The sequence below is a fragment of the Nilaparvata lugens genome, chromosome 4 (assembly GCF_014356525.2).
Source record: "Nilaparvata lugens isolate BPH chromosome 4, ASM1435652v1, whole genome shotgun sequence".
Classification (NCBI taxonomy): domain Eukaryota; kingdom Metazoa; phylum Arthropoda; class Insecta; order Hemiptera; family Delphacidae; genus Nilaparvata; species Nilaparvata lugens.
Window position 1 is genome coordinate 47,656,601 of NC_052507.1, and position 25,857 is coordinate 47,682,457.

The 25,857-nt window shown below is 34.1% G+C and overlaps 2 long non-coding RNA genes across 5 annotated transcripts in view; one reads left to right on the forward strand and one right to left on the reverse strand.

The window, feature by feature from the left end:
- LOC111064209 overlaps positions 1-17,937 on the forward strand; it is a 31,534-nt gene extending 13,597 nt beyond the window's left edge. For 2 of the 3 annotated variants that reach the window (XR_005571143.1, XR_005571144.1), the window contains exons 4-5: positions 2,970-3,224; positions 5,444-9,591. This is a non-coding gene — a long non-coding RNA (uncharacterized LOC111064209). Of the gene's footprint in view, positions 1-2,969; positions 3,225-5,443; positions 9,592-17,834 lie in introns of those variants that run through there. The other variant, XR_005571142.1, reaches the window with a different exon arrangement.
- The window catches only part of LOC120350984, a 54,918-nt gene continuing 46,729 nt past the window's right edge, over positions 17,669-25,857 (reverse strand). For both annotated transcript variants that reach the window (XR_005571141.1, XR_005571140.1), the window contains 3 exons: positions 22,780-23,035; positions 19,651-19,856; positions 17,669-17,934 (listed from right to left, as the gene is read on the reverse strand). This is a non-coding gene — a long non-coding RNA (uncharacterized LOC120350984). The remainder of the gene's footprint in view (positions 17,935-19,650; positions 19,857-22,779; positions 23,036-25,857) is intronic.

Sequence of the window (25,857 nt, forward strand, 5' to 3'; positions counted from 1 at the left end):
GGAACTTGGCGTGTACGATTGTCCTACTTTTTACGCAATTAACCGGGTCATTTTTCTGATACTGGGATTTTGTTAATCTTCATCCACTTCGCTTGGAAATAAAACATTATAATGAGGGCTAAGCTTCAAGCTAATTTTTTATGCAATGCTTTTGATTGAATCAGTCTTTCAAGGTAATCTCAAAAAAAGGATAATTGAACTTCTCACATAAATTTATGTGAGAAACGTATGGCAGAAAGAATTTAGTAATTCAATTACAGTATTTAAGATCAGAGTACTGAATTTTATGTAAAATTCATGATTTTTCTTGTATGGGAGATGATGGAGTACAAAAGTAGAGTTTTCTACAATACCATAGTAATCATTGAATTACATTTGGAATCATACTGTACTGATGAAAATGGAGCCAATGACTGGAATTGACGAAGTTGGGTAACTTGAAATAATATTGTTGAATAAGATACTTACTGTACGATACTATTTATCTGATACCATGACCGAATTGCTTTGATACAATAACTCAAATGAATACAACTGCCTTTCCACTCAGAATATTACATTCAAGGTAGGACGAACGGACGTATACTGGAAACTATCAATTGAATTATATAATTGATCTTCTTCTGATCCGAATGCAGGAATTTTTGCTTTTATATATCATCTCTTTCTCACATCATAGCATTACTTTATCCAACTGCAGTTCGCTCATCCATAACTCCTATTGTTATGAATCATGTTATGCTTATAACACTTAACCTGGGGGCGAATAAAATCACGAATAATAGATTACATTCATGATAAATAACAAAGTTATAATAAATAAATGAACGTAGTCTCTTGATAATCGAATTCTACAACTGAGCTGCGATATGAATACCGTTGTGCTTTTTTTATTTCTTTGATAATGTTTCATCTCATGAAAATTATAATTCATAACTTATTCCATAGGTTTTGTTATTCAACATCAAGAACAAGCCAATAAAACTATTCCAATAAATATCGGAAGAGAGAGACCTGATTCAATGAACGTGCGATAGAAGTGAGTCTTTTCAATCTGCGGATTGACTTCAACCAGACGAAGTAGAAAAAGTGAACTCGAGTCAATTGAAACGGCCATAATTGAAGACTGCTCTCTCGTTCAAGTTTGGAGAATGAAATCGAGCATGTTATTTCGAACGGTTTACTCATCAGATGAGTGAGAGTGGGCATCGACCAACGACGGCTCTTGTTTTCAATGCACATAATGGAGGAGTATATGCGAGTAAGAGAATGTCAGTGTGTGAGTATGTATGTGTGAGACTTAGCTAAGGGTTATTTGTGTGTACGGTGTTATAGTACTCGCCGCGCCAGACACGAATAGATATGGTTACAAATCCATGGAAAAAAGGGACAGACTTCGAGGTGAATGAGCTGCTCGTATTTGGTTTGCGTGCGAGCGTGCGTGCGTGAAAGGGTGGAAAAAACCGACCGAGAAAAATACGAGGGAAATCCTTGGCTTCCCTCTCGAAGGTGAAAAACATTCCCTTCCTTCTTTCCCTTTTTCCAAACACAAGGTCACCGACAAAGGGACAGCGCGCTAACTTTATATTATGAAACCCGCAGCATTTTTGCGTTTTGTACGGAGAAAAAGTTTGTTTACATTGGGCGGCCAGCGGAGAAGTTCACCGAAACGGAAATACTGTTGCACGCTCATAACCTTGAAACACTGCACCAGTTTCCAAAGCTTTTAATAATTTAAAAACAAAGGTCATTCCACCCGTCACTGACTCACACAAACGAGGTGAATGACTCATTTGAAAACTATAACTCCCTCGAATTAAATGTAGGGTTTGTTTCATTCAATTCTGTTTATCTTCTTTTTCAGCCCAGAATCTCTGAACCTATGAAAAATCTCTGAAATTTTCCGTTCTCCTTAGAAAGTTGCCGATGGGTTTACAAACAAGATCCACTATCTAATCAATCACATCATTCTTCAAGCAACGCATTTCTTGCTTCTACATAACATAAAAGAGATCTGATAATGATCTAGATCGAGAGATATTATTTTAATTATGATTCATTTTTAATTTTTAGGGGAGATAACTGTTGTATCAGGTTGATCGTGAGTTGCTTGTTTCACTGATAATATCGGGGCACCGAGCTTCACTCGTTATTATTATTATTTATTGATAAACAGAACACAATAAATTCTCTAAAATTATCGTGTTTATATTTCACAGCTGGCTATATGTCATCTTATGAATTTCGGGGATGCGATATTTTAATTTTCACATAAGTTACTCACGTTTTTACTATCCACAGCTGTTTCAGCCAAGGATGAATTATCCTTTTAATGTCGTTCAGCGAGTTTTCTCAAGGATGAGACCCAGTGCAATCGAATTTATATATCATAAACCTATTATGTTCCAACTTTCTTGAAAATCGAGAGTTATCAGAGAGGTCCAATTGTCATGAAATCAGATTAGAACCTCAATTTAATGCATCCTTCACTTAAAACGAATCTGAATAATTGTAATTATTATTGTTGATCTCTATAGATCAACTATATATAGTAAAGCTATATTATGTTAACTTCAATGTGTAACAATACCAGAATATCGTAATATAATTGTATAATATTCGTGTGAGTTTCATACACCGCACTTATTTGAAATAATCTAGCAGATGCATCCTATTTCAGAACTAAAGGTGCTTCCGTGAATCTCGTACTCAGTTCTTATGAAATGACATGGATAGAATGTCATCGGCTGATCACGAAAAATACTACTTACAGCATTGGAAAACACAATTTTAAAAGTAGGAATTGGGATATATCATTTTGAAAATTTGTTATAAATGGTTATCAATAACTGGTTAATGATAATCTGCATGGTCACATATCCCATTGTATTGATATTTTGATAGATTCATTCGAATTATTGATAATATGAGTGTTATTCAAAATAAACTGGACTGAATTTTGTTCGCAGGTACAACCAAGCAGTAGGGAGTATCCTGTGGTAGCCTCGTCAACTTTCTGGAGCGTTATCATGGCAACGTCTGAAATTAATTTCAGCTGATGACGACCAAGTCTAATGGCAGCGACGTGTGCGTATGAGGCAACATCAGCAGCCTTTCTGCGATGGAGGCCTCTGAAGCTTCAACTCCAGGAGGAAGTTTGATACATTCAACATCCTGGCTTCACTGTTCCTCGCAGAACAACTTTCCATTAACAATTTCGACAGGTAAAGTTATAGATAGCAACTTTCAGCAAAACGTGTAGGCTTTCATTGAAGTACCAACTTTTTCATGAAACGATTATAAGTTTGGGAATGATATTCATCGACAAATGATAAGAAGTTTTCATGCCAGAAGGTCTCATGTCTGTTGCCAGTAAAAATTCACACCGCTCCTTTCGAAATGACTTCGATACGCTACCATAATATTTTTTTTATTTAGCCAAAATTATATTTGTGAAATAAGGTATGCACTTTAAATTTATTTGATAGGATCCAATCGAATCAAAAAAGAAGCTCTCAATCGATTCGTGCCAGACGAAGATAAAGAAGAATTAACTGAGCAAGAGTAATCTTATAAAAGGATAGCATTCGAGTCATTTTAGCTCTTCAGTCATGATGTGATAATAATACCTCACGGAAGGAGATCTGATTCATAAAGTTTCACTTGAAAACTTTGCTTGATCATTTGTAGATCTGATATCATATTTTTATGTTATTCATCTCAAAAAATTAAATAACATAAAAATCTTATAACACAAAAATCTTGTTAGATCCTTGCATATCAAGCTAATCGAACACACGTTGTAAACATGTAAGAAACCAAAATTTGGGTGAAGCCATGCCAGCAAACATCAGTCGCTGGCACTTAATGCTGTGCAAGATGCGCAAAGTGAATTGGAAATAGCACAAGAGAGCAACAGTCTGTTCAGATCGACATTAGGCCCATCCACACACAAAAGCACGTCGGATAGTTTAAGTGCTCTAATGCAAACTGCGTGATTCAGCCTACACCAAAGTGTCCACCCATTCTCGTCAGCATGTATGGCACACATATGACACACACGTCTGACGACATTACGTCCTGAACGTATGTATGTTCACTTCTAATGTGGACTCGCCTACTTTGTCAGGTTGCTATAACTTATGCCCACTATACCTGTACACACCTATACATCTTTGATATAACTATAGAGCTCCATATGGGGACAGAATCGTGACAGGTCTCCTTGACAGGTGTGTCTACCTGCCTGCTCACTCTCAGCCATCTCTGATGGAAAAGGCGTTCCCAACGACACTTTCCAACAATGAACGTGACAACAGTTCCGTTTTCCAAAACTAGACGCCCAGTTCTCCAACTGACACACACCACACTTTCTGTTGTCCGTCTCCCAAACCAGCTCTATCTATTCTTAAACTTGTCAAATTATGATAAGTTGCAGATGAATAATGTTGCAGTGGGCTGTGTTTTGCTGATAAAACTGTCCGTCAGTTCGATTCTAGACAACATCATAATTTGAGAAACAAGATGAATATACCATGATGATTCTTATTTTACCATTCTGGTTTTAATAACCATAATATATGTTATTTTTCACCATGCCTATATCGAGTTAATTTATTCTAGCATTATGAATGAGAACGTTCTTTCTCTTATTCCTATCATTCAATTGATTACCCTTTTATAATTCTCAATTTGATATTATAGTCGCACGTTGACGGTTCTGAGGGGCATCCGTAGCCCCCCCCCCACTTTATAACCAACCCTTATCAAAATTCAAATTGAATGCGAATTCGCTTGATCCATATTTTCTTCTCTGAAAGTATATTCGTACCTTCCCATACTGTGTAACCTAGACATTCCTACCTTCTCATTTTACTATCCAATACATTTCTGTGAATCAATGGATGTTATCCTAGTTGAATAGTAGATTATATAACTCTTGAAAAGATTCAAAACCGCCTTCTTTCAAAGTCAGGCTTGACTGTACTACGAATTATTCTACTTCGATAATAAACTTGGAGCCTATTTTAATTAATGGGTGACGGTTCTTTCGAATTTTTGAACGTTTTCATCACATTGAATTTCTCCAATTTCCTATGTTATAATCAATTACTTATCACTATTGCTTAACGCTAATAGCAATTTGAATAGCTGTCTTCTCAAATCATTCATTTAGAAATATAGAGGTTTAATATCGCTTTGAGTTTCTGCACAATGTAGAAAAGATCTTACTTCTCTGTGGTCACTGTGCTATATACTTTACTAGTCACTATGTTATTTGATAAGATTGAATAAAGTTCAGAATCATAAATCATCAGGACTAACTTACCAGCTCCTGACATAATTCGAGGGAGATTCGATCAAGAAGGGAATGTTAATACTATTCTAGCAACCAGTTATGCAATTATATTGACTCACACTTGACCTGTATTTTACGTTACAGGTTGAAGAGCTGTGGAGTCCTGCAGGTGAAAAATACGTTCAGCGTTACTGTTTCCGGAGCTATATTGGAAGAAGGAGATTCTTGGAGATTGGAGAAGGGTGAAAAGACGAAGATCTCACTGGACCAGTTAGTTGTCTACTCCTTCCTTAGCGAGTTGTTCTGTTGAACTTATTTTGTTGATCATACTTGGGAAACCACTATTGGTATTAACAAGCACAGCCATATTGAATCTAATAACAAATTCAGCTGATAATCTTATAACGATGTTGGTTCGGAACGCGCTTGTTCTTCGCTTTATAATGATATCTTCGCGGGATTGAATCATTCAAGCATTGGATAACTCTTTGTTATTGGGAGTGGAATCAACTTTTAAATAATGACTAGAATGTGATGCTGATAATAAAAGGTGCAATTTTGGAATTGAGGTATTCTAGTAATAGGCTAACATGTCAACTTATCAATAATCTCCCTTGACTTAACTTCTCCCCTTTAATACAAAAGTTCAGATCTTTAGTAAGATTCACGTTATAGTAGGAAGATAGGAGAACAGAGTTTATCTATTTATTAGGTGACAAACAATACAATCGACTGAGAGTTGCCGATTCTCTGCCTTGTCACTGCCCCCTAAGGAGAATAACTGGTACCAGTATATTGATGTACTATTAACTGTTCATTATTGTTGAGAAAAGTTATATTTTATTTGTCAAGGAGATATATTTTTCAAAATTTAAAAATAAATTTTCTCAATAATGAGATATTGAGAAAAATCTCAATATATACAATATTATTTATATTGAGATTGAATATTTTCTTAATTAATTATAGTTTTGAATGGTCAAGAAATGATCTGGCAACGTTGAGAGGATAGAGAAGGATAGCGCAATTTGTTTTGTCGAATTATGAACAAGAATAGCAACAGCAATATTAAATAAATACTGCCATTAGAACGTGGACCTCACTACAGTCGATCTTGTGTCTTGTAATTTATGTCGTAATCGAATAAGGAATTTATCAATTTTTTTAAGTTCATCGATATTTCAATAAAAGTAGTAAATAACATGAAATTATTCTCACTATCCATAGATTATTTTCATTCAATATACTAAGGGCAGGCTAGATAATGAATTATCATCTCTTTTATATATTGATAAAATTGGTTATTGATATTCATGGATTATCTTGTTTATCATTTCTCCAATGTCTTGTTTAATGTATCAACAATAATTTCCAACAATCACCATCAGAGAGTATAGAATGTAATGTCACATTATATACTCTCTGATCACAATGGCAGTAAAGTAGATTGCTTATATCGCCCAAAATACAATATCGTAAAACATAGGTTATCAAATCGTAATACACGAATGTAAAAAACGATTCATCTCACACTGCCTCACCTCATTCGGGAACATCATCAGACTAATGAATTACTTTCAAATGTGAATTGATCATTCTCGAATTTCATATTCAACTATCATGAGGATAGTTCAGAATGAATTATAATCATATTTTGTCACATTAATGCGATATTTTATTAATACTAGATTTATATTGTCTTCGCAGACGACTTGGTGACCGATTATGATATCTCATTCTATGATGATTGATCAACAATCGGCTCCCTTGAGAGAGTTCCATTTTTGTATTATGTAAATAATTTTGTACTTCATCATAGATTCAATACATCTAATTAATTATAGAAATGAAATACATATACTTTACTTATTGATAATAACAACCATAATGGAATAGCTGATCAGATTATTTTGACAAACTTTGGATTGGTCTTCAAATGGCGGCTCAGTTATTTTGAAGCCAATATTGGAGCTTTCCCATCAATGAGGGAACTATTCCATGAGATCTCATGCAGAATGATACATCATTTTATATGAAAATCCTAATATATTGAGCTCTTTGGAAGTACAATGTCTCTGTTTTCCGCTTGAAAACTCCTTGATGTATTTTCTCATTTCTCGATTAGGCTGCAATTGTTGAAAATTCGAATTCTTAATGCTGATTGAACCGGTAATTGCAACTCACTCTAATTCATTCTCGTCCTATAAAATGTCTGAATTTAAAGCATTACTCCAGTTCTTATAAGAGTATATTTTCGAAGTCTTATATCTAAGACCTTACTTACCTTCTTCAAATCACTCACCTTCTGTTGTCCTTCAATGAATGAATGGTGTACAATGATGATTGCATGTCGAATCGAATCTGCTACGTAGGCCAAGCACCATCAATTTACTATTTACCCAATAGTTCTATCAATATTCAACCCTTATTTTACTCAATGCTGTCTCACATCAAATCAATCTTTCAGCCAACTAGTTGTTTGTTACAAGTTATAATAATATTTTTTCGTATACCATCCTCCCATTAAAATTTTGAAATGCATTACTATGTATTTTTCATGGTGATAAGACTCAGCATAAGAACTCAGTCGAACTCTAATTCAAGCCTACATATAACCAGAGACAAATAAATTAAACAGTATCTTTACTCTATGATATTGCTCACTAAATTTTTAAAGTAGGAATAATGAGTACTTTATTTGCATCAGCATAACATCAGCAGGTTATTTGATGAGTTAATGGTGCATCAAACACAAATTTATATTGAACAGTTCATAAGATATTTCAATTACAACAAAATTGGAATTCATGAATTCTCAAATCAATTTGAATAAACTGTTTGAAAATTATTTTATTATTGTAAATAGATCAAAATAATCAGTTTGAGAATTAGAAATCACTTTGATATATCCTATTTGAATTCATCAATCAGAACGTATCACTAATTATAACAATTGGATAGATTCGAATTGTCTAACTGCAGATATTTTTTGAATTTACAAGATAAAAGTCTCTATCAAACCCCAGTAAACTCGAATTTAAATATCAAGTTGCAGAATATCTTTGATAAATGAAATCATGGAACCAGGAAATCTTCACGCTATTTCAGTTCAATAAATGAGAGCGTATACTAAAGAAATAATATGCTTAAATATGTGATAATAGGTACCAATTTCAAGTATTTTCATTCGATATGGATGTCTGTCACAATCCATAATCTTACTAGCTTACTACAAAGAAAATCATAGCCAATTGTTCAGAATTTCCAGATAAGAGGCTTATTTCGTTAGGTAAACTAAGTATGAGCTCATTCAGATATGTTGATGAACAGTGGGTATTATCGTAGAGAAACAATAGCGTATTAAACTGACGCTATTGTTTCTCTATTTTATTATTCAAACATGAACTTAATATGAAACTTCAGCTCATCCTTTAATGTTGATAATTGATGATAATTTTACTCTCATGGAAGCTCAATTATATATTAAAGATATATATTGCTTATGACTTGATCTTATTAAATTGATTATGGACTTATTTACTCTATTTATCATAGGTATATCATTATAGATAATGAAGATGTTGGTATATCTTCATCACGACCTATATCAACTGTATTAAATGGTCAAGTTTCCAAAATTTAACAGCCCATCTCTAGTAAAACAAGCAAACCTCGTGTTATACTCAAAATATCCGGCAGGCGACCTCTTTGTTCAGTGTGACCATGTCGCCATCTAACTCACTCCATAATAATCACAACATCATGAATTTCAGCTCTCTATTGCCTTGATACAAATCTATGCAATTTAGTGCTGTATCAAATTCAACCCGAAGCAAGGTTTCCGAACCAAGTTGATTGTTTCTTCAATACATAGACTGAATTGGGCACCAATTAGCCGCGTTAATAACGTAAATATCAGTGGCTATTGATTGTTAGCGATGTCATGAGTGGTTGTATCAGAATACGCCGTATTTCTCAACATTGATTAATTTCATTACAGCAACATGATAATGACAGTGACTAATTTAGTGAACCATATTGGCTGTATCATTATTATAATATAGTACAGCCTCAATATTCACCTTTCAGCTTCCACTCACTTTTAAAATAAACAGAATATTCATGAGCAGTAAGTCTATGAAATTATACTTCAATGTCACGGGAGACTATACATATCATCAAAATTAATAAATACAGGTGATGATAATTCATTCTAGTTTCTTATCCTTATTTTGATTGATATAGAAGGTTTACCTCAACTGGAATACAATATTAGGATGATTTTATCTGAATTTGTGGAAATGAACCATACCAATCTATATAATTAGTCCAGTCACTATATACATTGGTGCATGCAATTTATATTGTAGTTCTGTTTTTGTAATATACTATTTGGGTACATAAGAGAAGTCCAGAACCAATTTCTTCATGCAAAATTTCCTTGTGCTAGATACACGGTGGCCCAAAAACTTCGTATTTTCGGCTCATTTTTCAGTTTTGAGCTATTTCTGCCAAATCTCGTAATCGGGCAGAAAAATTGGCTCTTGCCTTTCTTCTGGAATATGAAATTATGAATACAATGAGAACATTCGGAACTCTCTATCTCTAATGAGTACTGAGTTATGAGTTTTCAAAAATGAGTGAAATTTGAAAAAAATCAATTTTGATGAATATCTATATAATTATACGCCCTCTGTAATCCCTCTGGGCGTATTTTTGTGCTTTACAATATGAGATCAGGTAGAGCGCTCTATCTCATATAGATTTTCAGGTACACCTGACAACAATGCTCCTTGTATTGTGAAAAACACCTAATTTTCAACTTCAACCATCATCACCAACTACATAGTCTTCACATTGATATTTTGCACAATGACATTGTTTTCAGTACTCAGTACTAATTGGAGATAGAGAGTTCCGAATAATCTCATTGTATTCAGAAATTTTGCATGAAGAAATTGGTCCTGGACTTCTCATATGTACCCAAATAATATATTACAAAATCAGATCTACAATAAAAATTGCAATCACACCCCCTTTTTTATGTCTATATTGACTGGACTAAATCATAAATAAGAATCTGGTGTGGTGCACTCACACAACTTTCCTTGCCGTTATGAAAATTAATCGCTAGTGTTCCCGCGCATCTCAAGTCTACTTTTCTAAGATCTGAGCCAGCTGGTGACAGGACAATAACGCTAGATATACACGAGATCTGCTATCTCTTCATAGTGGATGATTTAATAGAACCAACAGTTGCCAACAGTTTGCAATTGACTAATCTTATTTTCTCGAATTTCGAGCTTATTTTCAATTTTAGGTGAAAATGTTACTGAACATTAATTGTAGAGATTTTTATACTCAATCTTTTCCACTCGAATTTTTTTGTTTAAATTGTATCTGAAGCCTGATAATTGGGAATCTAAAACCAAACTCTGCATAGATGGTGCAGTGCTCCTGAAATTTTTACAGATATGAGACTTGTGGCAGTTGATAGAGCTTATCAATGACTTCTCGAGATATGAATTTGATCAAAATCATTGGAGCCCTTTTCGGGAAAATCGCGAAAAACCCTGTTTTTGACAACATTCTCGCCATTTTAGCCGCCATCTTGAATTGCATTTGATCGAAAATGTTCGTGTCGGATCCTTATAGTGTAAGGACCTTAAGTTCCAAATTTCAAGTCATTCCGTTAATTGTGAGATGAGATATCGTGTACACAGACGCACATACACTCATACACACACACACACACACACACCACACACCACACACACCACACACACACACACACACACACACACACACACAACACACACACACACACACACACACACACACACACACACACACACACACACAACACACACACACACACACACACACACACCACACACACACACACACACACACATACAGACCAATACCCAAAAACCACTTTTTTGGACTCAGGGGACCTTGAAACGTATAGAAATTTGGAAATTTGTGTACCTTAATTTTTTTCGGAAAGCAATACTTTCCTTACTTTCCTTAATTATGGTAATAGGGCAAGGAAAGTAATGAAACGTATAGAAAACATGAAATTGGGGTACCTTAAAATTTTTTTGGAAAGCAATACTCTACTTACCTATGGTAATAGGGCAAGGAAAGTAATAAAAATCGAGCCTCAAATTTTGACATTCAATAACTTTTTTATGTGTGCACCGAATTTGATTTTTATTTAGTTTTGTTCGTTATGTTCAGGACCAGGTTTATGGCCTATCAATTTCATGATCCGACTTCAGGACTCTTTCCTACGGTCCTTCAAAGTTTACATGTAATCCTTATGGGAGAAGATTTGTGAGCTGGCCACACACAGAAATAAAAATCAGCTGTTATAATCATTGCGTCATCCAACAGCCGTCGGTAGATCTATTTTTCAATTTTCTTTCTATTGATTCACAAATTTTCAATTCTTAATAATGTAACGGCTTAATTCTTAATAATGTCTACGTACGACCATAGAGAAACAATAGCATAAGTAGATATTCCATGGTATAGGGCGTTTATGTAGCAACTTTTACTGTTTTCTCAAGCCGATAGTTCATGTAATTCTTTCCCGTGAAGCTGTGTGACACTGGTAGTCTCTCATATTGTGCCGTTCATACACTCTCACACCAAAAAAAAAACTGCAAACTTCGACACAAATCAACAGTAATCGGCTTGAGATAACAGTAGATACAGATAACAGTACATGTAAATACCGATTGTTGGATGATTTTCATAAAAATATAGGTAGTGCATCAGATTAGGCCAAGGCTAAGCACACCTGATGAGACGTGGCTTGGTGATACAAAGTGTTGATTTTATGGACATTGCCTCATCACACCGTTACAGGCCATGCCCGATTCAGTGTGAGTGAGCTCTTCCATTCAAACCAATAAGCAAGAAGCACCTGGAAGCAAAATGCTGCATCGCGCCTCCTCAGGTGTGAATCCAGCTAAAGTTTGTCATAAAATGCATTAACTATTCAGCGGTACGAAGTTCGCCGGGCCAGCTTGTTATTATTAAAGGTTCGAGTATTACAATGGACATAGTCTTCGATTTGGATAGTACGAACTAAAAACTTTCGCTATCAGCTCTGTAATATTCTTATGATGATACAATAATTTCACTCAAGTGGTGACATGAACATCAATTGTTCTGATATAATAGCTTGGCTTGTTGAGTAGTATTCAAATAATTGAACTATTATTAGCCTCAATTACGAAACAATTCTACATCTCGGTAACAGTGTAGTGTGTTGAGCATTTTCAAAGAATGTTTTTTGGGATACATAGATTATGGATCCCAAATTAGTTGTTTGTGAGTTTATCCAATTATTAAATAGATTAACAACTAGGAGTCATCTATACTTATAAAACTCTTATCATTTAGAAAATCACTTGAGCTTATGCTATCAAGCCGACATAAAATCCACTAGTAGAGTAATTATAGGTTTAATCATTGATGAAATTCATCTTGCTTATTCAATAAGCTCCACTTTCACAATTTTTGTAAAAAAGGTAAATGATTATCAATATGATTGCTTTTTTGAGATAAAAATTCAAGAGAGTCTGCACGAAAGTTTACCTGGGAATTTTCATTTTTACTGTACGTTTCCCAAAGGTGTTGCATGATATTGACATGTAGAGTTCTTGCGTCATAATTTGTTACTTTATAATTAACAGTACTCTAGCCTTTGCTGATCAACAACTTAATCATGAAATTCACTAATATTACTTGGAACACTTTCCTTAGTCCAACTGCAGACTATGGATATACTTCTTTTATCACATATTCAATCTTATATTTCATAGAATATTCATTCAATAGAATATTGACTTTGTAAAAGTAGCCTTCTCTCAACTTGGAATCTTGACTGTATATGAACACAATACATACTTTATGTTATTGTCTTCTTCAAAAATAAGCCGGTACAAATCTAAGAAATAACACTCACAATATTTACAATGAACGATTTGGTCATATTGCGGACAGACACAGATAAGGTTATTTTTGAGAAAAAACCATCTACAGAGGAAAGAAATTTTTTTCAACTTCAATTTTGTAAAAAAATCTCATGGATTGACAATGCCCTTTATACTAAAGATGCACAAAGTGTGCGAAGTGCATTTTCACTTCATAAGTTTTTTTTACAAAATTGAAGTTTAATTTCAATAGTGAAAAAGTATGGATATACAACAGAGAATTTCGTGAAGCTACCAACCAATTTGCAAGTATTGGAAGATCCTCAAATATTTGTAAAGAATTTGAAGGAATATCTGGTGAACCTATCGCTATACTCTTTACAAGAGTTTGATGTTAATCTTTGACTATTTAAGTAGACAATTTAATTTTTATTTTTTGTATTTGTTTGTGTAGGCTAGCCTAGCTTGAACCTGAACACTTTTCAAATTTATATATGCTCATGAATGGAGAGTTTTGAATCGAATTGAATTTTTTTCAATATGAATGTTTTTTGGTAAAATAGATGATGGCTATTTGGAAACTATTATTACGGATCTTATCTTACCTTATCTACTTGTTTCTATTTATATTTTGCCAATCAGTGTCTCGAATATTCAAACACTCTAATTGGTTAGTCATCTCAACATCTCTTGCTCTCTAATTGTTTTTACGAGCATTAAGCTCATATTGGGCATGAGTACCATAAGATATACATAATTTAAAATAGATCTAATTTATTCATCTTTATTATCATGCTCAATTACAGGTTCCTACGAAGCCCCGTGATTGATTGCCAAGAAATAATTATTGAACAATGAACTACTCTCATAATAGTATACATATGAACAATTAAAAATAATATTGATCAGACATGTTCATTTATATCGATAATAATTATAGTTTCTAATTATTAGTATTTCAAAAACTCAACAGTGATAACATTGTGAATTGGCATTGCACATATGCACAATGTCAATATCGTGTTAAACCGGTTGTCTAATCTGCCCCTGACTACTTCAATAGTTCCGTTGTTTGCAAAGTGGAATACTAACAGTTCTTAGATCACTAGCATGCAGGCTTCAATTCCCATTTATTCTAATTGTGATTACTCTGATTTATTCCAGTTTACAAACATCTCCTTCAACAAAATAAAAAAGCAGCTTCCCTACCTTTTCTTACCATGAAGAGATCAGTAGAAAATGTCGATGAAGATAATAAGAGCTTTGTTTTCCAATAATCATCCAATTGTTACTTTGGATTTCATTGCTATATGGAACACGAATACGGAATGGTTGAAGAGCTAGAATTTTAAATTATTGTTTTCTTTGTTTGGTGTTATGATACAATAACTTGATCACTAATGGAAGTTGTTATTATATCATTCAGCTTCATTCCTGTTCAAGACATTTAATAACAACTTCCACTACTTGGTAATCCATATGTGATAGCTGTGTGACATTTTAGTCATTAGAAGACTTAGCAATGATTGAAACTTGACAGAGCTTCAGTCTGTGGACAAGAGAAATGTCTCTTGCATTCGACCAATTCATTTCAAGTCGCTGTTTATCTTGTATGCAGTTGAAAATGGATCCAGAAATCATAATTTTTCATCGAGATTGATCACAATCTTAGATTATTCTCAGATGCAACATTACGCTCTTAAAAAACTTGTATCATTCTTGCAGATGCAACATAGAATCTTTGAAGTTAATTTTGAGGTTGCGCATTGACATTTTTACAATACAGCTGCACAACGATAAAAGGTTGTTTCTTATGTTCATTATTATCAAAGAAAGTCTGCTAAGTTTTTCTTCATCTCATCAGTTTTTTTTATTTTCTACTCTATTATTTTCAATTAGGCTACTTCATCGAGTACTGGAGTAAAAATCTAAGCCTTGTCAACTCTTTAACAAGCAGACAGTTGAGTTGTGGCGCACTTTATATTGTTTTCAAGGATGATTTTACGAGCAGGGATAGCTCAGTGTCTGGCTTCACTCTCGTCCAACTTAATTGCTATGAAACTTACAGGAGGGACATAGCCGTCAAACTGTGCTCAGTATTAAGACGGAATATTAAATTCCAGCAGTGCAGGTACTTGAAGAGTCTGGTTTACGTTTCATTCACGTGTTTTATGGGTGCGTTTTTATGGAAGGAGAATGCACATAGCAACGCGGGTGGTGGATGGCGAGGGGCGTCTTAGCGGAAAGAGTGAGGGGTGCAGAGTGGTTGCTAGGAGCTAGGAGAAGGAACACGAACGCGGATGGAAGAGAAATAAAATGATTATCGTAGTCATTAGCCGAGAAGAGTCTCGTGTTCTCATTGGTTCGTCTGATACTTTAATCGATACGGCGGCCAGGCCCCTCCCATGCTGCTCCCCTGATTTATAGTGGTGGCCCCACCTCCGAGCGCCCGAAAAACTCACGTCCCGCGCTTAATCTGATCAAGCCCGGCTATTCATTAGAACCCACTCACCCCTCTCAACCCTTCCCGCTCAACGCGCTCGAAATGGCGGCATCCCCACTACATTTACTCCTTCTAAAAAACGAAAGGGACCCAGCGCCCTTTCTCATCTACCGTCCTTCTCGTCTTGAGCCCTTTGATTGTTATTTTCGAGAGTGCTTTCGACTTTGAGCCGACCGTCTGGTGGCTCCGACGACGGCCGTTCCTGTAACTAAAACGAAACGAATTCTACGTCATCAATATGGCCGCCAGCGACGGCAAGGAGGTTCTCTCGTTTATTGATTTTACATTGGTTACCGGTCCAGCGACTTTCTGACCCCTTACCTGGATTAGATTTCCAAAACGAAGGGGAAGTAATTCGCTTCTTTGCTACCCCTCCCCACCCTTCATCATCAGCCGGCTTCCTGCCCTTATCCCCACCACACCATACACGTTCATGTATGTGTGCGTGAGTGTCTTTCAGTGTACATTGTCACACACAGAGTGAGCTGCCTTCAAGGAAGTGCGTGCTCTTGCTTCAGTAGCATCTTATCTTACTCTTCTCATATTTCCAATTCTTACTTTCTTGGAAGCCAGCTATATGGATATTCACAAATAATCTGATACGAACAAAAAACAGTCTCCAACATCCCATCTGTTTTCCTATTTCAAAATCCAACTATGACAAAGAAAAACAAATAATTGAATACTGCAGAAGAAGGACTTGCATTGGAGAGAGGAGGTTTTTATTGAAATTTAAAAAAATAAAAAATGATCAAAGAATCAAGGTGAGATATACCTCCATGGATTCCAGAGTTACATTTTTTATCATACCTTCAAGAATAGGTGCATCCGACTTTACAACATAATTATATGTAGTTTGATTGTTGTCCAAAATGGAACATTTTTTTTCAAATCTTTAATTGAATTTACATATGAGGAAGAAATTTTCTCTTAATTAACATGGTTTAATTTGTTATCATGCTCCATTGACTAAACAGTATTCTTTGTTCTTTATCATGAATTTCTTATCCGCGAATGGGGTTGGCCACTAACGACAGGACAAGTGTGCCGAGCATGTGAACGGACATGTCTTCCAACGAAAAGACATTCACGCAAGAAGATTCTGATGATATACAGCTGTTAGTACAGGCAGCATATTCTAACATGAAGTAATCAACAAATGAAAATAAATAAACCACTGGAGAATCACGAATCATAATGATACAGAAATAATTCAACCTCAAATAGAGCAGTTAAAGAGATAGAAATATTTTCTGCCTAAATGTGAGAGTTGCATGGTATCACCAACAATCGAAAGAGAATGTTGAACGAATGTCAGCTGATAGGCTCCCACTGGAAATTGTCAAGTATCAGCTGGTAGATAGAAAAGATATAGGCAGGCTACGGTAATGGTTTATTGATGAGATATTAATGGAAATGAATTACATTTTTATTATTGAGATAACTAAATTCATAAATTTATTATTATCTTTATAAGCTGAATGTGAGTTGGAACAGGCCTAATCCCATTTGAAAGAAGAATAAGAAGCAAAAGAAGGAGTAGAAGAGGAGAGAGAGAGAAAAAAATCGAAGATACGAATCTCGAAGAAAATCGATCTCCAAAAATGTTGTTGAAAGCCTTTCGCTGATGACATAACATGCATGACGAGCATGTGTGTACACACATGTACAACACACCTCTCCTTACGTTGGTGTCCACCCTCGATCAATATTAATGTGAATGCCCAATATTGTTTACTAAGGTTCCATAAGAACTGTAAACTCAATTTTCAAGAAATAAATTATAAATTCACAAGAAAATGTCATCACTCTTCAACTTATACACACCTTATTTTACCGCTCAATCAGCATAGTTTCGCCACGACTGAAACTTGTTATTTTCACATGAAAATGTGACATGATAATAAAACAAAATAATCCTTATATTCTCAGTAGTATATCTTGATAATTTCTCAATTTTATATAGAAAATAAAGTATAGGAAAAGTTATTCGATCATCACTCACTGTTGAGGAGTTGGATTAATATATAAGTAAAAACCTTAAGAGAAATGTTATGTACAATGATTTTTTGTTTTGTTTCAGGTGGTTGATGATCGTTCTGCTTCCAGATGAATGAATCGAGATGAGATGTCCCAGAGATGTAGTAACAGGGTGTAGAGTGATCGATTCTTGCAAGAATATCCTGTAAAAAATACAAATATTCAGATTTGAATCGCTTACAGATTGGAATGTGCCAGTTCAATGATTGTATTTTAGTCTGATCAATGTTCCAAAATTATTCTACTGATCCTTACCCTCAGTCAGTTTCCACTTTCCATTCCTCATATTTCAGGGATATAAAATCTGGTAATATTTAACATCTTATGTTATAAGATTAATATGTTTAAAAACATAAAGACTTGAGAATACCGCTCTAAATTATAATTGCAATAACAATAAAGGCATAATGTAAAGGTATAATGTAAAAAGAACAATTTTAATTTAAGATTTAATGTGTGCTGTAATAGATTTGATCTATACTGTTGTGAGTCGAAACAGGCAAGATCCTTGATGGAAAGAAGAAGATAAAGTTGTAAGAAAAATATGTACAAGACTGAACATGAGGAGAATATATTTCCACTCATTGTGGGAAAATCAGTAACACAGCCACAGCTAATAATTATTTGACCACAAGAACCGATTACAAGTTACGTTTATGTATCAAGTTTTTTATAGACAGGTTGGTCTTTGAGATGACAATTGTCTAAAAATTGTACTCAGTTTTCCATATAAATTGTGTTTTCTACTGAATAATATAATATCAATACAGTATATAATAATAATAACAGTGAATATATTATATTAATAACAATAAAATAATAACCAGTTTTTCTCAAAAATCAATAAGTGGTGGTCTACAGACTATCAAGCTCGCCTGAGGTGCTAAGGCTGAAGCTTAGCGAGGAAAAGGTCTCAATCCCTTGATAAATCGTAGAAACAGTTCAATATTCATCAAGTTATGAGCCTATTATTCCACTTTTAAACAGTTTACGACATAAACGTTTTTTCTGAAATAAAGCCGTCTGACAAGGAGAGTGAGATAATTTTGTCAGAGATGCTCAATTCATAGTTTATTGACGCTTAACGAATGGAATATTAAGTTTTTTTTATATAATAATTTGATCGTATTGTTATGGAGAAATACCACAACATGGAAGATGTGGTAATTCTCCATAATGAAGAGTCTACATGAGTATAATATTGTGGATTTGAGTGAAATTTTCAATACTTTTTGCAATATTGTGAAGGAAGATTTTTTTTGGATTCGTATTTGGAAATTGATCAATCTGGTAGATTCAAAATTGTAGTAGATACATTTTTTTTGGACTCAAAATTGTGTGCGAATCAACTTATCATGCAAGTTACGTAAGTAGCATTACCTTTAGACTGTGAATTCCAAATTATGCTTTGAAACAGTTTCGAGCAAATACCTGTTGTTTTTACCTGGATTGTATTTGCATATGGATAAATAAATTAATAGATAAATAATGAAAAAGTTAGACACAGTTATTGTCAATACAGCACAATATTGACTACATCTGTGACCTATTTCTTTGAGGTCTCATTTTTGAGGAATAAACCTCTAAGATGAAGGGAAAGAAATCATTTTCATAATTTATTTTCCATTCTCTGAGCTTTATCAATCTCCTGGAATACTGAAAACATTTCCAAGACCAGTTCAGGTTGTCCAGTTTGAAAGTAAATATTTTTAGCTTGCTTCACGTTTTTCAGCCTCCAATGTTATTCTATGAAAAAATTATAACAAATTCAAGAATCAAGAGGATATTTTTGATAGAAAGCAATACTACGTATCATGAATCATCAAATCATCATGTTAAAGTAAATTCACATAACTCACCATATTATGATAACATTATAATCAAACAATCGTGGGATGTAGTTGTCTGTATTTTCTTTATTTCACAGTAGTTTTCAGAATTTCAATAACTTCGATATTCCACCATCTCCATCAAATTATTTGATAAAAAGCAAGTTCATAGAAATTTCATATTCGAATAATATGATGTAAAATTCTGTTCATGGCTTCTGCAATACTCCGTACTTCTGTGAATAGAGGAAAAATGTCATAAAATTTAGTTGGGAAAGAACGTAGAAGGAAATTTGAGTCTCTTTGTCATCTTCAAGTGATCATCAAATCAAAGGAACACAATAAAACTCACAACACGCTCAACACACAATAAAATCTATTTTGGATAAGTAGGTATGATGATCGATAGTCAATGCATTAGAATGTGGCATGAATAATGAATTCGATGAATCCTCGCATGGTTCTGTTTTTGAAAAAAGTGAAATACTTGACAAAATATTCATTTTTTTATGAAAAATTGAACCTTGAATGAAATTGCACCTATTAGCTCATAATAAAGTCTGAAACAATCCACTATAATGAGCTAACAAGCTTTTCCATTTGAATATGATATTTTCTGATCATCCCGCACTAATATGTTCTACTAAACTTGGGAAATTACAATTCTCATTGAATTATCTTATTCTAATCCATGGCCTACAGTTGAACCATGATAGGTATTCGAGAATTGCATTTTATCCATCGTGCAACGATATTGTTTGAGATACAAAGTTCGAACTTGGAGATGAATGTGTAGTAAACAGCTTTATCATAAGAAACAATGCATCAGCTTCAGACATGGAACCATGTCTTCAGAATGAAAATGAGTTCAACTAACAAAATCAATTGAGTAACACATTCCATTGTTCAGAAGGGAAAACATTCTAGTCTCATTCATTCAAATTTCAAGATAATATTCTCATCTGGAAGTGTCAAAGGGATACGACGCATTCAATGTTTGTTATTAAAAGAGTTAGCTATTCAGAGAAGTTCAAGAGTTAACTAAACAATTGGAGACTGCAATCAACATTTCAAGGAGAATGATCAATTAGTTATTTTGTTTCGAACTTGGTATTTATAAATATCATTGAACCATAAATATTGAATGTATAGTATTGCTAATAGTCATCTATCTCTGATCTAACTGGAAACTAGAGAAAAGCTTTTCCGTTCGATGGAATTCATTGATGAATAATACATGGAATGCCACAGGTCAATTTATTAATGAAGACAGGAAAAATCAAAGCCAGCTGTTTACTATGGTTGTAAGGAGGTATGTGCAAAAATAATGGAATGGGTTATGACGTATACAGACCGAGTGACGTATGAAAGAATGCACTAGAAAACATGCAGGACGTAGGAGGGAATTTTTGCCTCCTCGCATAGGGAAAGAGGGAAAAATGCAGCCTCCATTCCTTGTCCATGACCTAGTCTAAGCTTTTGCTTATTTTTCTCGGCAGTTTTTCACTTGTTTTTCCGCACATGCGTTGTCCAAGCATTTGCCCCCTCTCCTCACCATCTCACGGCGCATTCGCGTATGTGAGTATAGACTTTGCTATTTTCCGTCATTCGACATTCAACTGTCGGACTGTCGCATACTCAACGAGTAATTTGCTCATTATTGTGGGTCACAAAAATAAGAAAAAAAATAATACCATGATAATTCATTCATAATATATTCTGATATTCCTGGATTATTATCATAACCTTACTTACTGTAAAATTTTTTCAGGGATGGCTCAATGATAGGTATCTCAAGACACTTATGAATATCATTTTCAACATTGCAACAAAGTATAAATTAAACCGGAATGACAATGAGTAGGCTACATATCATTGATTTTGCTAAGATTTGAACCGAATAGCCTAAGACTGTATGACCAGGATATTGTAGCCCACCCTGACATGGAATGAGTCCAATAGCTGAGTCCAGGGATGAATTTCATCAATTCAGATGAACTCAATCCTTCATATCTAGGCTAATCTTATTATGGGACTTTTTCAATTTAGCAGAAGTATTATGAACTTCAAATCATGAGACTTCATGTATCGGGTCTTTAGTTGTTGAGGATTCGTCAATATTGTATTTTAATAACCATATTTTTGAAAATTGGGATTGGAGAACAAGCTATTCTTCCAGCAGGAATTCTAGATTCATTTTATAAATTTTTAAAATCGAAAAATCTATTTAGCTATAGCCAATATATGATACATAAGGAAGTACACAAGTGGAACTCATTCACTATATTGAGATTATAGGAATAGTATATTATCTATTGAGTGGTGATTTCCAATCATCGAATAAGTGGGAAAGCCAACACAATAATAGTATGTATTTACAGTACATGAGCACATTTTTATCGTTGGAAACATTTTAAACTTTGAATTATTCAATCATGATGAAGTAATATTTATTGTTGTTTGTCGGTTGCATAATACATACTTTAAAGCTCCATGAATTGGAAAATTACTCTTATCCAGTTAAAAATATAAAATTATAGTTTGAAGCGTTCAGGTACAGACTGTAATGTTCAGTCTACCAAGTTGCTCATACATATACGACAAGGTCGTACACAACCTTTGGTCGGGAGAAACTACCCGTGAACGATTGAATGACAGCGCTACTTTTTTTACAGTAGGCTATTTCCATTTGTAGCATAATATTTAATTTCTAATTCAGATAGAACTAGAATGGTAGCCTAGTTCAATTCACAAGAGAAAGAATATGGCAGACGGAACGAAAGACTTTGATAGGCAGAGGTTCCCTGCACATGCATCAGCTTTAAGGACTCCTATTGGTTGATGATTTATTGTTATAGACCATGCCCTCGAATAGGAGTGACTAACCATCTCTACTAGGAAAAACTATGAACACTGGAATGAACATAGAGAACAATTCAAGAACTCAATGAAAAATATGGAAATGACTGGAACACAGAAGTACTGAGAATGAGCCTTTTAGTTTAGACCAATTAAAAACTCAGCATTAAATAGTTTCCAGACGAGACACAGATACAATTTATTGAAGAATAATATACTTTTCGGTTGAAATAAGTAAAGGCCTACGGAGAAGGTGAGTCAGAGCTAACAAACTTACATCATATGAAATTCAGTACTTACATCATGGTTGAGATATTATTGACACCACTATCGCTATTACTTGTGAGTAAAGTACGTGAATCATTTCGAAAAATACTCTATTCTGTGGTGAATTTCCACCAAGTAGCATTTGCAACTAAGTCATTAGCTTACTAATTCCAATACTCTGGGATTTGATGAATTTCCATCTTGAATCCCGTAAATCATCGGGCGGCCATTAGTATATCATCAATATTCGTCATGGAATACATAATTGTATTTTTTGCGGTCATGTTCTCTGAAACAGAAAATGAAATGAAATTATCATTGGCACGAGAGAAAATTCACAATACAAAATGTAAACCTCTCGTACAGTTCATGGTTGATTTTTTATCATATTTTTACTATTATATCATAACAAAATACGCACTATATCATAACTTACTTAAAACTTATGTATCCGATTTACCAAAAATACACTGAGAGGTTGTAATCACTGATGCAGAAAGACGACTCCGATCCGGTAGAATAGAGAAATATTGGGCTGATCGCTAAAATCTACCCAATTGCTACAACTCTTACGGAAAGAGAAGAATTCACAAATTAGAGAGAACTTGAACTTTTATGAAACGTGAAACTCGAACCTATAAAACTTGAACGTTCAAAAGTGGGATCTTGATCAGTTTATCCTTTACAGGAATTCTCTCTTGCTATCGAGTATTTATTTCATTTACTCCTTCAGAGCTCTATTTGAACAGTTATAGCCTACAATATAATAATGCCGTACATAGATTGGTGAGCCACTACTCAAAATTGCTCCACCCCAAAAGTCAGTTATAGCTCCTGGCAAAAGCTAGTCATGAGATAATTAATCCTATATCTATTTCATGTTTTACTTTCCAGATTTATTAGGACCATGAATGCAAACATAAATGTCGTGGGCCTGTCTGTGACAAGCTTACTAGTAAACAACTTGGAGCACACACTTTTCGCTTCGAATCATGCTTCACATATCACAGATATTAACATTTGCAGGAGTAAGACCTCAAATTTGAATTTCATTCAATGTTGATCAATTTCATTTTCTTCAATGTCAATCCCTCTCTTTCTCTCACTGTCTGGTCCTATTTCTCTCAACTCCTCCTTTTCACATACATATGCTGTATTTTCCAGGAGAGACACGGGTAACGTTTCCAACAGAGGTTGAATACAAGTTATTTTCAGTCTCAAAATAATATGTTTCAAATAGCGAACTTAAACGGAGAGAAATTGTTTTGAACTCAATCTCTGCTCCCATCCTTTAATTGCTTGTGAACAAATATTTATGTAGCGAATAATAATTTGCAAACTGACATCCACGAAAAGCAATGATAACATATTCAGATTTCGCGTGTGTTTGTCCGAAACAAACTAAAAATAGATAGCTCTACCAGTTGCAAACAACATCAAAAATGATTTCAGCTTTCATCGAAATTTCAATAATAAAGTCAGTGACTCTCACATGAAGATGTGAGTGTGCATGTTACATATGAATATGACAGAATACTTCTGTTAAAGTTACTACATGAGGCCCACATTAGCAAAACAAAACTAATATAAATGTGGAAAGTGAACTCAGATCGCGACTAATCAAATTAAATTATGATATTATCAATTCAAATTGTCTCTGTCGACTGACGCTCGTTACGCGATTCTCTGTACGCATAAATATAATAATGTTGTATGTGTATTTCACTAACCACAAGCGCTGTTTTCCATAGAATTTGGGAACAGTAAAATTGAGCAGTGAATCTGAATTTAATTTCGGGATAATAATTCAGCGACTGAACAACGAAGAATTGATGATACACAAGGATTGTTGTCATTAATTCTGCGAGATGAAATTATATACGGAGAAATTTGTACAGATGTATGTATGTTAGAGATGCAACTTATTATTCGCTCACTTTGGAATCAGAAATAGGCACTCGAACAATTTGGACTTGTAATGAGACGAATCAAAGGGAATTTTATTGGTTCACTCAATTTTCACCCATTTTCAAGATAATTGATATCCAGTTTTGGTAGCCCACTTGAGGACATTTCGAATAAATAGAAATACTAGACTTAACTGAATCACTTAAAAGAATTACTTTTCAAAGTAATCCGAACTTGTAGTAGCCAAAACCCATCCGTTTCAGCGTTACAGCGTTACCTCAATCGAAATAATCTGCTGAATTTGAGATTCTAGCTTAGAATCTATATCCATCTAATCCAAATAAGTGATTCTAATTCAAATAATTCATTCATTGGGTGGAGTGGAGATTTCAATACTCTGTTTCAATCCTTGAGAATAATAATAATAAATAATGTATATTTTATTAGATTTGTTACAATAGGCTTGATCATTCGTCATTGATTAGATTATGGAATAAATCATTTAGAATTATTTTAAAATGTTCAATTGAAGTGACTTCAAACCACTGGGATTATCATGTTCAGAGGTATAATTCTATGATATAACATTCAAATGATGACCGAAAGCCTAATTGATGCTAAGTTCGAATCAGAGACTCATGTATCAGTTACTCACTGGAAAGAGCTAGGGGATGGCATTATGGTTAGCATGTGAAATAGTTGTAGCCTCAAGATCACAATAAAAAAATTAGAATATTGTCTGAAAACTTGAATTTATAATGTTTTTTAATTATAATATCGAGGCACCGAACTTCACTCATTATTTATTTATTGATAAACAGAACTCAATTCTTTAGAATGATTGGAGAAGGACTAAGAGGCACAGACCAAAACTGTTTCTTCCCCGAATTTTGAATTATACACTATAGATCTTCCAAGAAGTAGGTTATTTTCCTTACACTTGAATTATTCAGGTCAAATTTTCAGTCCAAATATTTGAAAACATAAAAGTCTTAATTTAGATTGTTCACATACCAAATTGAATAACAAAATAACACTTTACTAATCACTTAGAACTGTTAAATAATGATTAACTTTGAATATTATGATATATACCATCTCATTTCAACAAATCAGATCATTTTGATTGAACCAATTAAAATTTCTAGATTTCTCGCGAGATATGGTAAGCAAGTGTACTCGCGCATCTCAAGTCTACTATTC